This window comes from Microtus ochrogaster, chromosome 18, assembly GCF_000317375.1.
Source record: "Microtus ochrogaster isolate Prairie Vole_2 chromosome 18, MicOch1.0, whole genome shotgun sequence".
Taxonomy (NCBI): domain Eukaryota; kingdom Metazoa; phylum Chordata; class Mammalia; order Rodentia; family Cricetidae; genus Microtus; species Microtus ochrogaster.
In genome coordinates, this window is record NC_022020.1 from 13,000,221 (window position 1) to 13,011,501 (window position 11,281).

The following is an 11,281-nucleotide window of genomic DNA, read 5'->3' on the forward strand; positions in this document are numbered from 1 at the left end:
GATCTTTAGAAGAGAAAATGAAAAAAAATAACATAAACAAAGGCATGAAATAGATGAAAACAGTATCTCCTTACCCTGGTGTCCCCAAATGTCTGTAACTGGTCTTATCACTGTGCTCATACCATCATTACCAGCCAAGCTCAAAGAACTAAATAGGGAGTAGATGCCTGCAGTGCTAGGAAAAAGAAAACTGCCATGGGTAAGATCAGATACTGTAGTTGATTTCTATCTTTAATGAGTCCACTTTTGGGTTTTTAAAATTCTCAGCTATTGACTCCAGCTTCCTAGTATGAAATAAATTCTTGAAAATTAAATGCATTATTTTTGTTGTTTGTTAAAACCTTGGTAGACAATGAAGCCCTTCCTTAAATAGAGTTTGTTCACATAATTGTTTTCATGAAATTTTTTGGTTTTAGTGCTAGGTATGAAGGATAAACAATTATAGTGCAATGAGTGATTGGCCTCATGAGGATTATCATACAGAAAGCAAGAATGTTGCAGAAATAACCACTTTCTTATAACTCTTCCCATCATATGTTGTGCACATACCTTTATGTTGACCAAAACCATCTGCATGCAAAGAAAAAGGTTATCTTCTACAAAGTCACTAAGAAAATCTTTGCCTTTAGTGCATGGACAGTGAAGCATTTTCTTAGTGATGACCAGTTCTTCAATGTTGCCTCCTTGAGAACGATTGATAGGATCTACTTCTTGCTGTCTTCAAGTGAGGTATGACCATAATCGTATTCTGTTACTCCTGGTTTGAAGATCTTTTTGGGTCTGTGTTTGATTTATCCATTTCTACCCCAGCTATATGAACGGCAGGAACCAGTGGCAAGCTAGACTTGTAGTTACCCTGGATCTTGGTTACAGATAGACTTATGTACAGACTAGTATTTATTGAGATACACTGGCAATTATATATTGTATATACATTATATATCCTGATTTATAATGAGAGATACAGGTTTTGTAGCTTACCAGTTATTATTCTAGACCACTTCCTACTTTTGTTTATGAGACACTAAATGTTTAATTACATATTTAAGAAGTAGATTAGATATACAAGGCTAAGCCTTCTTTTCTTCCTGCATCATGTTAATATAATTTTTAGTATTTTTCTAGTGTTTGCACTTGGATATTTTCAGCCAGAAAATAATAGAGAACTGTTTATTCCTAGGAAAATGCTTCTGTGTTCCTTCTTAGATAATTCTGTTTATATTTTTGCATTATAAAATAATTGCTTTTCTTTCCATCTGTCTTCTGAAGAGGAACAGTTTTGATCCAGCAAGAATAGAGCAATATTGTTAGCCAGAATTGAATTCCAAGATATTTGAGATAGAAAAGGGGCTCTGGGACATTTTTAGTGTATTCAGGTTTCCATGAAAAGAAAAAAGAAATGTGTGTCGCATTGAAAAGGTGCAGCCAGATAGAAGAGGAGAACAAGAACTGTGAATCCAACTCCCTCTCTTCTCCCTTCTCCCCTTCCTTCCTTCATGCCCTGCTTCCCTACCTCCACCCTTCCCAAGTTCTGCCCCTTTGTCTGAGATGAGAGTTAGTCAAGAAGCATTCCCACTAACGGGCTTCATTTCCTCATCAGTCTGCGTCAGGGATTCCTGTCCACAGAGCGCTCACTGTCCTTGGACTTCTCCCTTTCAATCCCATTCTTCCCTAGATACAGTAGACGACATTCAGTAGCTGCTGATAGACTCCCTATTGACCATAACTAATTCAGATAAACAGCCTCCACCTCTTCAAGAAGCCCATAGCCCACCCGAGGACTCTACACCAGGGAATTTTCTCAGGATGGGTGGAGTTACAAATACACAACCCCTGACATGTTACATTGTACTTTAATTTTCAATACTGGCATAGTTTATTGCAGAAGGCATTAATTTTCACAGCAAATTCCTTATATACAAAAATATTGCTCTTTGTACATTGGTGCAGGCACTTAGTCATGATTCTTATGTAAGCCCACCTCTCACTGTTAGGGCCAAACCACCAAATTTCATCTTCCCATTTCGGTTTCCCATCATCCACCCTACATAGATATGGGCAGAGATAACCATCTAACATGCTCTGTATGCCTGACATTAGGCAGTTAGATAAAGCTTGGAAAAAAAAGACTAATTATTATCACTCTCAAAATTTTTCTGTGGATAGCTTGTACTGGGGGAACTGGTTCCTTGAGAAACCCATGCTCACTGTCTGTAGCTGGGTGGGTGTAAGAGAACGGTATCCAGTACAATTTATCTTTGAGTGCCATTGACTAAAGAATGGCAAGCTGTAGGAGCAGTGTGAGAAGGACTTTCTGCAGGGGCTAATTCCGAGTTGGCATATAGTTAACTCTTTCTATATAGTTCCTACTGGTGCTAAAAAGAGATATTATAGAGCAATTAGCTCTCAACCTGGTGGCAAGCGGAACTCGGCTTGTAAAACCAGCTTAGGGAGGCTTGGAGCTATTTGATTTCATAATGAGTCTTGTGTTGGTGTTGATACTTCGTTGTTTCTTTAATGAGACCTAGCCATGTTTCATATCAATAAATATTGATGACTTGGATGATTGATGATTAAAGCAATGCTCCTTGTCATGTGCTCCTGTCAATGCAGTCTTCATCTTCCCAGCACGTGACTTAAATGGCAGCACTAGAAACCAGCTGAAGACAGAGAGGACTGGAAAACTTGGATAGCACTAAAGTACCTGGTGGAGAATGTAGCATATAAGAATTGTCTTTAAAATTCCCATTGCCGATCACACACAGTAGACTTATTTTCTGAGCCTCTTTTGTCCACATAGAGAGGAACATGAGCACTGTGATTCCATTTGCTATCCCATGACATCATTGTCCAAATGTTTTGACTCACATACGCGGAGAAGGTCAAGGACTGGTCCTCCCCTGGTACCCTACTGCAGCCATGTCTCTATTCGACTGTTAGTCATGTCTTAAGTACACAAACATGGCAGTTCTCATTCGGATGGAAATGGGAAAAGACACCCTCGGAAGGTGTATCAAACAAATTGAGCCATCAGTTCTTCTTAGTTATATGCTTATCTTTTCATTTACTAGGCAAGCTTCTTTTAAGAACTTGCCCTGAGTGAAGCGTGGGCATACCCTAGTGAACACACAAACTCAGCTTCCATGCTGATCACACTTCATGGCAGTTGTCATGTTACTCAGGCACCCTTTCTACGTACTTAGATGAGAACTCATTTTGAGTGGGGTTGAAGGACAGTTGCCTTGTTTCTTTCCTGTGATGCTCCCCTCCTTTCCCTGATTATAGTTAAGCCAGGGTCTATAGAGATTTATTTCATTACGGTGTGTGGTTATGCTTGGTAAATAGTTGTTCGTGAATTGCTTGTGGTGTGTGATGCAATAGTCACGATTAAAGCCCACTGTGAACTGCAGCATCATAAGCTCTATTATCTTTGTCCTCTGTCAACATATAAGTGGGTGGAATCACATAATCCCATATAACAGTTACTTTATGTAATTATCTGAAGATCCATCTTCCTGCTAATTCTTTCCGGCAGATGCATTTGAATGCTGCGTCATTTCAGACCAGTGCTCAGGAGTAATGCTAAGGCGTTTCCCTGACTTAGACTGAATGAAGATTGACGTTTGCTTCAGAGACAAGTCGATCCACCTCGATTTCCTGTTCTCTACTGTGTATCATGGTGTATGGAATATGACTTTCCGTTTCAGAGTGTTCACGTCTGCTTATATTGGGAACTGATTTCAAATTAGCTATTAATCATTACAAAACCAACACAATATATGGATAATTAGTATGCTATATAAATAATGTAATAAACTTACTTTATTAGTTTTTGTAAGCATATAAATTAAATAATTTAAGAGCCATTTATATATTTAAATACAGAGTCATGGTACGAGTGAAATTGCTCAGTGATTAAGAGCATTGGCTGCTCTTCTAGAGGATCTGAGTTCAATTTCCAGCACCCACTCACTGACTTCCAGCTCTCTGCAACTCCAGTTCCAGGAGATCTGATGGCTTCAGACTTCCTCAGGCATTGCATGCAATGTGGTCCATAGGCACATAGCAGGCAAAACACCCATACACATAAAAAAGAAATAAGTAAATGTTAAAAGTATCCAGAAGTCAGGAAGCAGCATACACCATCACTTTCAGCTCCTTTTGTTTGCTTTCCTCAGTAGTATTAATTAATGCTCAGCATTTTCATGTGGCATGAATGCTGATTTGATTTTTGGGTGTGTTTGGGGGCATGGTATACATTTGGATGTTGGTTTGTTTAAATGTTGTTTGTGTTTAGGTCAGAGGTCAACATCACTTGACTTCCTTAATCGCTCTCCATCTGACTGCTTGATGTAAGGGCCAGTTTGCTTTTCTGTTGCTGTGTAACACACTCTCATCAAAAGCAGCTTAGGGGAAGGAAGTGCATTCTTCTGCTTACACTTCCAGGTCTCAGTCCATTGCTGAGGGCTGCAGGGCAGGGTCTGGAAGGACAAGCCGTGGGAGAATGTTGCTTGCTCACTGACTCTCTCTGAGCTAGTTTTCTTACAGTCCATACTGCCTGTCATGGGATGATGCTAACCACAGTGAACTGGGAATTCCCACACTCAGCATCAGTATAGAAAATCTTTCCTAGACATGGCCATTGGCTTGTCCGGTTGGGATGATTTTTCATTTGAGGTTCCCTTTCCCTAGATAACTCTGAGATGCTACTATTAACACTAGCACATTTTAATGATTCTCAAATTCTCCAGAAATTTCCACCTCAAAACAACACCTGTTCAGTGGCTGACTTTGAATATGGACTCCTCTGTGGTCTAAATCCACATGTACAACCTCTCATCTCCTCGTGGGCACACATATGTGATAATCTCCTAAGCCCATCATCTGTTTTTAGAATTATATCCATAGTTAGTAATGTAAGCAAACTGTAATTAGAACATATTTTCAACGTTTAATCATGTTAGATCTTGGGAAGATCAATCTGGATTGGTTCGCTTGATATTTCCCATTGTATTTTGTGTCATGTTTATAATTTATGAGAGGTCATGCAATATAGCTTGTTATGGTCTGTGTTTGATTTAGGAACTTCTCACTGAGGATATTTCTACCAGAGGCCATGAATATTTTGGCTTGAGACAATTCTGTTACTTTAGACATAGGAAACCTTTAGCTGATTCGGATAGACTCTTATTCTTTCACTCACCTAATTTGAGTTGCCAGATCTCCACTTTAAAATGGTCTTGATATTAGGACAAGACTCAAGCCCCATCAGAGAAACTGCATCATCAGACAGTATTTCTCAGTTTTGAAACATTCCGTCTTGTGTTTCTTTGTCCAATCAGTGCATTTTTCTTAAAAAAGAGCTCTAGCAAGGGAAGCAACGCTGAGGGATGTGACACTAGCTGCCGAGGGAATGAGAAACAATGAGGGAATTTACTGATGGCCTATGGGGAGAAGGCTGCCAGAGATCCAAGAAGAGATCAGTGTGTGAGACAGGGTCCCTCACTGAAACTGGAGCTTGCTGGTCTGGCTAGAGTGGCTAGCCAGCAAGCCCCAGGGATCCCCATGTGTCTCTGCACTGGGATTCCAAGTACACACAACCACATTCAAGATGAAGTGCTTGCCGAGCATCAGTGTCAGGTCCTGATGACGTTCAGTGAGCCTCTTTGCAAGCAAACCTTCTCAAATTTTTACCTGTCATTTTAAAACTGAGGTTGATAATGGCTGTATGTGATGGAGATATTATTACAAGGACTAAACGAGGCCACATGAGGCCTGATACAGAGTAACTTCACTATTTGCTATTAGGTTTTAAAAGGTGTGTGTGTGTGTGTGTGTGTGTGTGTGTGTGTGTGTGTGTGTGTGTGTGTGCGCGCGCGCGCGCGTGCACACTTACTATATGTATATATGTATACACATGCTTATATGAGTGGGTACAGAATCACATGTTCTGATGCACATTAATGGAAGTCAGAGGACTGCCTCAAGTTTTGATCCTTGCCTTTCACTTTATTTAAAGCATGACCTTTTGCTGTTCACCATTGTGTACAAGCTAGGTGGTCCTCAAGCGTCTATGGATTCTGCTGTCTCCGTCTCTGGTCTCCTTTCAGGAACAGACGACAGACATGTACTTCTATGTCTAGATCTATGGGGATTTGAACTGCCATCCTTGGACTTGTGCCACAAACATTTTACCTACTAAGCCACCTCCCCAGGCCGCTGGTATTTTTAAGAAAATAAGAAGGCTAAACTTTTTAAAATCAGAACTATTAAGCCTTATCTCAACTCTAAGTAAAATTCTAGAAATTATTAAACAGATGGCTGTAAGCACTTACAAATGGAAGTTAAGATCCCTGGAAGGCATGATGAATTCTCTCAGCTAATTCATGTCAAACTAAATTAATTTACTTTTGATAGGATTATTAGACTTACACATCAGGAAGATATGCCTGTTAGAGCTATATTCCTGCCACTTATTTGACTTGATTCTATTGTGAGATTCTTTTAGGAGTGATGGCAGTGGACAATTATGAACTGGCAGATAGTATAATTAAATGACTGCAGCAGATTGAACATCTATATCCAAGAATATTGATTGAGTGATCATGATAGGTTTGGAGCAGATCCCCCACGGCAGCCACAGACTTTGTTTTCTCTCATCCCGCTTGAGTCCGCTGTGAGTGATGCAGCGGTGTGCATCCTGCCACTCGTGCCAGGCGTGTGGGTCTCTCAGGATGAAAAGGGAGACTGGACAGCTGGACCGCACAATGGCTGCAGAGGAACGTTATAAGCTTAAGCCAATAGACTGCAGTAAAGGAATAAAATTACCCAGGATCAGTGGCTCGTTTTTCTAGGTTTTCTTCTGGGTCCACGGCAGTCTTGTGGAGGAGATTTCTGGGGGTAATTTAGTAATTACATTGGATAGGAATATTTGTGACTAGTAAGATTTGAGAGGCTACGTAAATATTTAAACCAACACACGTAGGTTGCAGAATGCATTTATATACACACATATAACATAGATAGAGACATGTCAGTCAGTTTGGGAAAATATATCACCGCTTTCTGACTGTAGCTTTAGAATCTCAGGTGCAAAGTTCAAAAGACCTAGAAGTGTCCTCATGAGATGGCTGCTGACAAGAGCAGGTGTCACTAGCTTGTAGTCATGTGCCCATAAAGAGACAGATGTGGCTTTATACTTTCCCTCTATTACCTACTTATTAAACAAAACAATTTATTTCTCATAGGACTTAGTTGTATTTTAATGAGTATTATTCTGAAAGGTGTACATTTTTGTGATGTCGGAAAACAAAGATTATAGAATGAAGGTGATTTGGATGGTAGAAACTCAAAATATTTTTATATGTCATTGATGAGAGAAGATAAACTTCCATTAACCTAAAAACTAACCTTAGTGATGTTAAAATTGCACAATAGCAGATTGTGTGACTAATAGAATTAGTGGAAACTATTTGTGAAGTTGTTCAGTAGTTATTTGGTTTTAGAGATTTGTGTGTGCCCGAACATGTGCATGTGCACACACACCCACACCCACACACCTCCCCCCACCCCCCCCACAGGCTAGAAGAGGTCATCAGGTCCCCTGGAGCTAGAGATATAAACAAAGGTGATGTTCCCAAAGTGGATGTTGGGAACCAAATTTGGATCCTCCGGAAGAACAGCCAGCACACTTAACCAACTTAGCCCAAAAATGTTTTTAAGATTTCATGTTTAGACAGTGATTATAATTTTAAATTACATAATTCTAGTATATTCAAATGTATCAAGACTATTTGGAAGATGTAAAATGAAAGCAGAAATTTTGCTTGATGCACAGAAAAGGTGTTTTAGTAACCAGTACACTCCACAAAGAGTAGACTGGCTGCAGAGTTCTGTTGTAGGACAATTGCTTGCTTATAAAAGATTTATTTCTTGATACAGATTATATTTAATCTCTGTGTGTGTGTGTGTGTCTGTGTGTCTGTGTGTATGACCATTTAAACAACCATTATCACTTTTGTTTGTACCTTCTAAGTGTCTTTCCCTCTTCATTCTTTTTCTGTAAAATGCAAACATCACACCTGCCATGGTGACACTAGGAACTATGCATTGCAGGGTCCCTTGTGAATCTTGTTTGGCCATGTCCAGAGGATGAGGGCTCAGAGGATTTGCCTAACGTAATAATACCTATTGTTCATAATTTTCTTAGAGCTCCCCCACTTTTTTGGTGTCGGGTAAAGTATTGACAAAATCTGTGTTTCAAGGCTAAGCACAATGTGCCTCCCCTCGAATGGTGTCAGCTTATTAGCTGTCATTGCTGTAGGAAGTCATTTGGCTCATTGAAATTATAAGTGCTTCCCATTCATTATCCCACTCAGTCCTCAGGACATTTTTATGAATGTGAGTGAATGAAAGTGAAGAAACTGAGACTCAGGGGGTTAAACATATTATCTAGCATCAGTGGCTTGGGGGATCCTGGTTTATCTGACTCTGAAACTCATAACCTACATCATTATTCTATAAAATATCCCAAACACAGAATTAATCAAACCCTCTCTGCAAATTATCTTGGCCTTGATTTTTTTTTTTTTGAAACCTATTTAGCAATGCTACAGTCTAGGGAGGTAGACGTGCATGAGGACCAAGGTCCTTGATCTCATGGGGCTTGCAGCGTGTTGGAAAGAATATCATTAAGCAGGTACACTAATTAGTGACAGGTTTGGCAGATGTACTGAGGAAGCATACTGCCTAAGCCATTATCTGAGGGCTCAAAGGAATGGCGAATCTTAAGTGTAAGATGGCTGGAGAAGTCCTGTGAGGTGGATCTGGTATTGAATGTCTCAGTTATAAAGACTCAGGTTTGGAAAATGCCATGTGCTTGCGGAAGTCTTAGCTGGTAGAAATAGTAGACACCAGCATCCAGAAGCTTTGTCCAGCTACTTACTGTGGGATTTTGAAACATACTGTCGCCATGCTGCTGTGGGGGACAGTAGGGTTGATTCTCAGGGATAGTTTCATTATATATTCTTTGTTTATTTATATCACACACTCATAAATACTGCTGCAGCATGTAATTTCCCCATAAAACACATTCAAGTAGAACAGAAAATGTAAGCATCATCTTTAAACTCTTAATTAGGAACCAAATAAGCTAGGAGTTGAGTACAACCTTGTTGAATTGTGGACACAGGGCATTTGGCAAAGTGCTGTGATATTTGATATGATTTATTTTCTCATATGAATACTGCTGGTGATCTAAATCGTAGTTATAACCAAATCATTGGCTCATTTGAAGTTTTGTGTAGTATAAACAGGAAAAGAAACTATAGGAATTCTGGTGTCTGTTCTTACAGTGTGAAAGTATACTTGAGGACATAGTACACAAGTGTTCCTTCGTAAGGGTTAGCTGCTTTTCCCAATTCAGTCATTTTTGTCATTTCTGTCACTGTCTGTGTAAGCTCTGTTCATCCACTTCGTAGTTATTGTCCTGAGCCTGTTAATTCAACCCTGCAGATTTCCACAAATGTTTGTGTGAGAAAGTGTGTGTGTTCTGTGCATCTCACAGAGTGGTTTTAAAAATTAAAGTAATGTGCCTTATGCAGACAAATAAAATAGTATATGCTATGTGGAAGTTCCCTGTAGCTTCAACTCCTTAATCCTTCACCCAGGATACAAGGCCTCTAACATCTGAACCCTGGAGTGAGCTGACAGCGTGGATTAGGGAAGATACACTAATGCTGACAAAGGCAGGGAAGGAGTATGGCCATTGATACCCATTTAGGATCACACAAAGTAAACTCTGAAATGATTTCTAAATTGTGAAAGCTGTTTTGTTTTGTTTTGTTTTTTCAGTCAAGTAAGTAATTGCTCTCAGAAGGTTTTATGTAGGGATCAAGGGACGAAAATGTTAACCTTCAAGTGGACATCGGGTCTAATGTGTTTATCTTAGAGACACATAAAATGAGTTTTCCATTTGAGAGACACTCAATAGTTCTGAAGGAAACCGTTCAATGACTGGCTTAGGATCTAGGATCAGAGAAGTACTTGAACACAGCCCTAGTTTTCACATAGTTCAGTTCATACCTTAGTTGATGGCCCCCCATCATTTTCCTCCCTAAATATAGATGTGATTTTTCTCCTCCTACTGGACCATAGTTGTCTGCAGAGGTCATCTGTTACGAGATTGTTTTGGAAGTGCATGAGCTTGGGGAAGTCAATGTCATATTTGCCACTTCTGTGAATTTGTTCGCTTCCCATGAAAATAAAGCCAATGGATGGATGATGTGTATGTCTTCCATATCCCGGGTCATGAAGGGTCACTTTTCTGAAAAGTCGTGTTGTGTTTGAAACCTTTTTGCTTAACAATGTGAAAGGAAGCAGAGAAGTGAAAAGACTTGAGAAAAGCAACTTAACTCCCAGAGTGTGAGCGTGAAGTACAATCTCACATGTAGCTACAACATGGGCCCAACATCTATTTCACATAGAATTAGAAGGACAGCTCGGTAAAGATTGACCCCAGAGACAGGCTGATTCCCACAGAGGGGATTGACATCTGGTCAGTTGTATCTGCCTCAGTGCTGATCCTGATCCTTTTGAGTATGGGTTTCCCAAGCAAAATGTAGGGATGGTGAAAAAAAAAACTAAGTGATAAAGCAGTTCAAGTTTTCATCACGCATTGTTTTGGAATGTATTACAAATGTTCACTCTCTAGCCAGGGTAAGCAGTGTTGGAAAGAGAGATAAATCTGCAGAGTTCAGAAGGATAACAATTAATATTATTTCAAAACACAAGCAAACAAAAAAAAACACCTAGTCCATTATTGTAGTGCTGTTGGAGCTATTAGGAGTTTTATTACCAGTTCATATAGATAATAACTAATACAGTTAAGTGGCTTTTGTAGCATTAGCAATAAAGTGTGAAAATATAGAAGAGTTTACTCATAGTTTAAGCTGAAAAATATGACAATTGCTAATTAAAGATTTTAAAGTAAATATTAAATTAAATACCAGGCCTTAATTCCTTCAAGATTTAATCAAATGTTTCAATTTTAATCTCAGTTTCCCCTAAAGAGATAAGCAATTAGGCACTTAGTAAGGAATCATGAAGTTCCAGTGTTCTGTAACACTGAAATATTTTGAAATGTTACAGCTGTTACAACAATTGTTAGGTTACTGGAACTAGCAGCAACCTTGGGCAAACCCCCAGAACAGTGGTTTCCAGTAGAGGCCTTCAGGATTCCAAGATCTGGGAGTGAGCATGGGGCTCTGATTGCTCATGTCCA